Genomic DNA, 6,000 nt, shown 5'->3' on the forward strand with positions numbered 1-6,000 from the left:
TACGCTATGTTTTGCGTTATCATATATCCGTCAATATGTAGCGTACAAAGTTGCGGGGGAAAATCTAGTTAAATGTATAAATTTGAGGAATTTAATTGCAAGAAAAAAATGGCTTGGTTTAAAAACGATGCAATAAGAGTTCGGGCTGTCGACTTGTGTATGTGATTTACAGTACGTCTTAAAATTGTTACCTAGTGGACTGGTTTACATTTTAAAAGATGGAGTGCTTATGGAACGGATGGACCAAGAAGGTGAAGTAATGTAGCTTACATAGACTACTGTGTGTTGGATTAAATAATTGTTAATTAAAATTAACTGGGTGGCAAATACCCTGTACCTGTTAGGATTTAAGTGTGAATGATTAATAAAGTTAAAAAGCAGCTTAATCCAATATTCCGTTAAAAAGTAAGGTTTTTTATATGCTTTTAAAATGTCTGCAATTGTCAAAAAGTCCCATTGTGTATGGTTTTTTTTTGGTTTGGAATTACTGGTTTCATTATTGACTGAAATCTACAAAGGGAAAGTTGTAGATATTATGCCTTTATGTCATTAAAAGTAAAATAATTTATTGTTCTTAATAATTATAATTACTTTGTATTATTAAAGTTATTATATTGTAGCGAATATTCCAGACATGTCGATAGAGATCGAGGTGCCATGAAAGACTAGTCATCGACGATAAAGAACGAAGGCGGATGAGACGTAATCCTTCTGGGAAAAATGACGTGTTTATTCTAGAACATTCCGAAGCATTCTAAGAACATTCTAGCACAGTTTTCGTTTACTATATAAACAAATTGTAGCGTATTTAAGCCCAGTTCCAACTTCGATGCACTTGTGTTATGTTATAAATTAAAAATAATAATTATTGTTATAAATTAATCCATATTAAGACTCATATTGCTAGTTAATTGTAAATAAATAAAACTGCGTAATTAAATTTACGTTACCATATATACAGGGCGATTCATGGGGACCGTCAGTGAAACAATAAACTTTCTAGTGCAGTTGCTGATTCCGCTCGTTATTTTCAAAACAATCGTGTAGGTAACGCTTGTTGTATGTCGGTAAAACCGTTCTCAAGGGTAAAATTGATTTTTAAAGACCACGAAAGTTTTTTTTACAGAAAACCCATAAGCTTATTATCCTGTAATATTTGTTACAAAAGAAATTACATAGATTCGCTTCGAAAGTTCGGCTAAAAATTCTTCTCTCCCCAATATTTACTTATATACTTTATATATTTTATAGTTTTGTATGGTTGAACGTCCTTATCCGTTGTTGAGTTTCCTTAAAACAATTTTTAATTGAATAAGAATTTTGCTCGTTACACGAGCCTGGCGGTAACCGTGTTCACCGCTGTGCACGAACCCGCAGTACTTGCACTAGAATATATATAGATATAGAAAATGATACTTAATACAGTATGTATTTTTTTGCGGGCCATATAAAAAACTAAAGTCGTTTCGGAGATCCCCATGGTACAGATGCTTATCTTGGACACGGTGTATATTCAGAAATTACGTTCCAAAATATCGAGGGTAAGAAATTCAGAAACGAAGTTAATCCTTATAATGTTTTTATAATAGTGATAGATTCTTTATAATCTTGAAATTAATAGGATAGAGAATTTCAACGTGTATTTGTTCACGCTTCAATTTAAAATCAAGCTTTCAATAGGTCTAAATAAAGCGTTAATCCATGAATTAATTAGATTTCGATATACAAGAACTAATCCGACCCATCTCTAATCGTTCTCATTTATGGCTTAATTTGCTTTAATCCGCGCGAAAAATTGATTTTCTGCAACGAAAAAAATGTCCCTTCTAAATGTTTTAGTAAGTGTCACCGCAAACTGATCTTCTTCTCATCTAGTTTTTTCTAACCAATTTATGCATCATGATCCAATGCTAATGAAAGGGTGTAGGTACAGCTTTTTTGTTCAATTGTACCTACATCTTAGATGGTCCGAAAAATTTCCTGTAGAAGGCATTTCAACTCACGAAAGTACTTTCGCAACACTCCACGTTTTTTTCTACACAACGAAATGTTCTACATTTGAAGATAACATACGCTACAATTACATTAAATGAATGGCCACTAATTACACCATGTATAATACAACATTTTACTAATCGACACTAATTACTAAGCTTAAAAATAATAAGTACTTATTTTCGCACAATCATACCAAAGTAGATGATGTATGAAAAATAATTTAAATTTCTCAACCGCGGGTGCCCGATACAGAAACAACTTTCTTTGAAATGTTAAAATAAATTTATTGTATACGCCGCAGTCTCATACAAATTGCAATACAACCGTTGTAAGGCGCGTTTCAATCACGTTTACGGCATTGCAGCAAGACGAATGAGATCGTGATGGGCATCACCTCCGGTTAATTTTGATTACTTCTGATTTGAATGTCAGTGACAGTATCGATATATCAATATCTCCAAACGAACAATTGAATGAGCTTATTATGCAATTTGCGTTCCGTACGCGAAAAAATTGCCCAGCCAAAGGAAAAGCTATGTCGGAATCTTCAAAAGTCGCATTTCATTGTACTTAAAACCGGAAATCCCACCCAATATTTGGGTACCTACTATATTAAAAACGGTATGGCGTGCATGAGTATAATACATTATTGTCATTATTATCAACGATTATGTTATATTGGTGTTGTGACCATTTTTGTTCCACATCCGAATGTACCAAGATTACAAACTAAAAATTGCGCTTTTGGAAGAGTTCAAAAATGGTAAGTGTAGGAAAAAAACGGTTCGCCTAACAGTTCGCCAGTCAACTTCTCCAATCGCCAGTAAAAACTGGCTAATAATGTAAAATAAATACTACGGTGTATTCAATAAAAAGTATATGTTTCTATTTGAAAAATTAGTTGCTCTACGCTTGACCCTTCTAAGTGACAGTTATGCGAAAATGTGCAAAGCATCACTAAATAAGCCCCTCCATATGAAGAACATTTGGTGCTGCTTTAGCGTGCGGTCTACCGATAGGATGCGCTCTACCTGTACAAATACAGCCACTAGCGTGCGGTCTACCAATCGGGTGCGATATATTAACACTTTATATACCACAAAGTTAAAGTATTTACTCCAGTACATACAAAAGTTAAGTTCCTCCACCACTTGATCTATGCGAGAACAACAGTACATACCCCAGTTGCGGATTAGAAAGCAGTCAAAAAGCCAGGAAAATAGTCATACAACAAAGTTACAGTATTTTATTTCAGTGATACAAAAGTCAAGTTCCTCCACCACTTTATCTATATACAACAAAGTTACAATGTTATTTAATTACATACAAAGGTCAAGTTTTTCCAACACTTTATCTATATACAGTTCTCATATCACCTAAAAATGCGTCAAATAAATCACCATTTTTTCTCCACACATTCCAACAGTAGTGATCCAGATGAGATTGCAAAAGTTCTTGCGGTACGCTTCTTTTTTTCTTTAATATGCTAATCTTTGCATCCAACCATGACCGCTCAATACTTTGAGTATTGGCTCCGGTGGCTGGGTCCACATAATTTTCTTGATGGTTCACCGTAAAATGACGATATCCCAGAGTATTTAGGGTTCTGTAGGCAGGCCATTCGTCGGAATGAATTACTGAGCCAGCTTCGCATTCTCGCTGAATGATTGGTATTAACGTATTACGATCACGCCGTTCAACATAAAAATATCGACAATCAGTCAAGGGCCATCTATACGCCGTCCATGGTTGCGATTATTCTGAATTTCTACATCGCTGTCTTCAGATACAGGTGCACCATCACCGGCTAGCATCCTTCCTCGATTATATTTTCGCCGTCCAGCAAATCTTGCTTCGTCGATTTGTATTGGATTGTCGTCATCGCCAGTCATTCTTCTCCTTGTTCGAATAATGGATCCGCACACCTCTCGGCACATGTTGAACCAATCGGTAACCGTTGCAGATGATTTTCCAGTTAGCGTGACCGTACTGTTCGTTGGGATCAAATTACAGTGTAATCTATTGTTCACATCAGTGTAATGAAAAAATTGATTTCCTTTAGGTACAGAGCGGGAGGTTTGGCAGCCTTTACGAGGACACCTGAATATAGGCCTGTATTCTCCATTTCTGTCGCGTCTTCTTTTCTGCTGCATTTCACTGCCACATCTGTGACATGGTTCTGCATCCTCCGCTGCATCCAAAAGTTGTCTTTCTTGCAGATAAGCGGCTGCCAATTCTTCGTTTAGAATAACGTTATTGTAAAAATCTTTCAGCAACATGCATGATCAGTATTGAAAATGTCTGAGTGCTGAAAGTCAGGGCTGTGGAAATTCACTTAAGTACAATCATTATCACCCTGTTGTCCAATAGCGGTCGATGGTTGGGGTGATTATAAATAGGTGATTAACGAAAGCGGCATAATGATAGAAAGCTGTACTTTCATCCCATTATGGATGCAGTTATTCTCGTCATAAACAAATTTTAAGGGAATGTTAATTAATGCTATCTTATGGGGTCATTAGTGACTTTAAATAAATTTAAATAACAGCACCCCATAATAAGCCTATTAATCTCTTTCTTATAATTACATTAATAAACCTTAGCTAGAAGGTTATACGATAATAATAAAAAATAGCAATTTATAATTGCCGTAATTTGGTTTTTGAATTTTGGAAACACTGTTTATTTTTGTGATGGAGATCACATGCTAGGTGCTAGGTACATTCTTACACTGCAGACCGCACGCTATAGTGTTATTCATATTGGTAGACCGCACGCTAAAGCGGCACCGAACATTTTATAAAAATCATTTTGTAATATCCCCACTAGTTTCTGCAATAACCGACTAAGATAAATGGGACACCCTATATATAGACTAGTTAAGTGACATTCAAACACATAAATCATTACGAAACTGGTAGCCGCAACACACAAAATACATGACCTTACATCCTCGACTTATGCAGGTGCAGTTCAGCCACAATAAATCCTCCCCTGAAACCGATATCTTTTCTAGTTTGCTTCAAAACTATCGTACATAACTCGCTATTTATTTGCGTTCTGTTCCGAATTCCCTTGTTACACTCATTTTTTTACGATACGGTCCTCCGTAAATAAGTACCTTAGGCACCACGTTGTTGCGAGTGCACAATTCATTTATTGTCTGCAGTTAAGCAACGTTGCCACTGGTAAAATAGTTGTATGACCTCACGGCGCTAAAAGTTATACATTTAAAAACAAGTTTTTCATAGTTTTATATCCTATTCCACCCTTAAGTAACCCACCTTACTTATACATCATAATACTATGATGTTTTTGTTCAGTTTTAAGAAAGACAGTTTCTGTATGTGATAATAATAATTTATATGCGAGTTTTCAATACGAAGTTCAGAATGACTCCTAAAAACACAATAGCCAAATAAAAAATGAAGCAAACACTTACATTTTGCGTTGTTGTTCAGAGCCATAGTAGTAGATTTCAAAGGACCTGAAATAAAAAACAAAAATATGAATATTTTGGCACACAATGACCACGATAATTTAACACAACCTGAAAAATGATACTGTAGCTGTTGAAACGGGAAGCGACTTTCGCTTAGTCGTTGTTGATAAATTAACAAAACACCATAAAAGAAAAGCACTAATAAGTCGCGATAATCCGCGAGTCACTAATTGGTCCATCTATTGAAACTTCTAAACTAACCGCCGCGCCGGTACTATTTGTATGTAATAAAAATTACCTTAAACGCCGCCTTAAACTAATTAAACGCAATTAGGTGTGTAATCACTACTTATCAAAAGAATAACGTAAAGGGAACGATTTAAAGAAGCCGCCCCACCCAATAATTTATTTCGTTTCAATGCACCAAATCTGATTGAAAAATTATCAAATTGAAAATACGAGCAGAACAATAAAATCGAGTTAACGTAATTGAAATCAAATGAATTACAAATATCTCGTATTCAATTAATCTTATCGATTAAAATCAATTAACATTCCTC

The 6,000-nt window shown here is 35.2% G+C and overlaps 1 protein-coding gene across 2 annotated transcripts in view; it reads right to left on the bottom strand.

Moving 5' to 3' along the window:
* The window catches only part of LOC116170436 (dentin sialophosphoprotein-like), an 84,744-nt gene extending 79,039 nt beyond the window's left edge, over nt 1-5,705 (bottom strand). For both annotated transcript variants that reach the window (XM_031486835.1, XM_031486832.1), the window contains exons 1-2: nt 5,549-5,705; nt 5,441-5,485 (exon numbers count right to left, since the gene is read on the bottom strand). The gene's annotated coding sequence lies outside the window, so the exon portion shown is untranslated. The remainder of the gene's footprint in view (nt 1-5,440; nt 5,486-5,548) is intronic.
* Nucleotides 5,706-6,000: the final 295 nt, after the last annotated feature.

Source organism: Photinus pyralis, unplaced genomic scaffold (genome assembly GCF_008802855.1).
Source record: "Photinus pyralis isolate 1611_PpyrPB1 unplaced genomic scaffold, Ppyr1.3 Ppyr1.4_LG5, whole genome shotgun sequence".
Lineage (NCBI taxonomy): Eukaryota > Metazoa > Arthropoda > Insecta > Coleoptera > Lampyridae > Photinus > Photinus pyralis.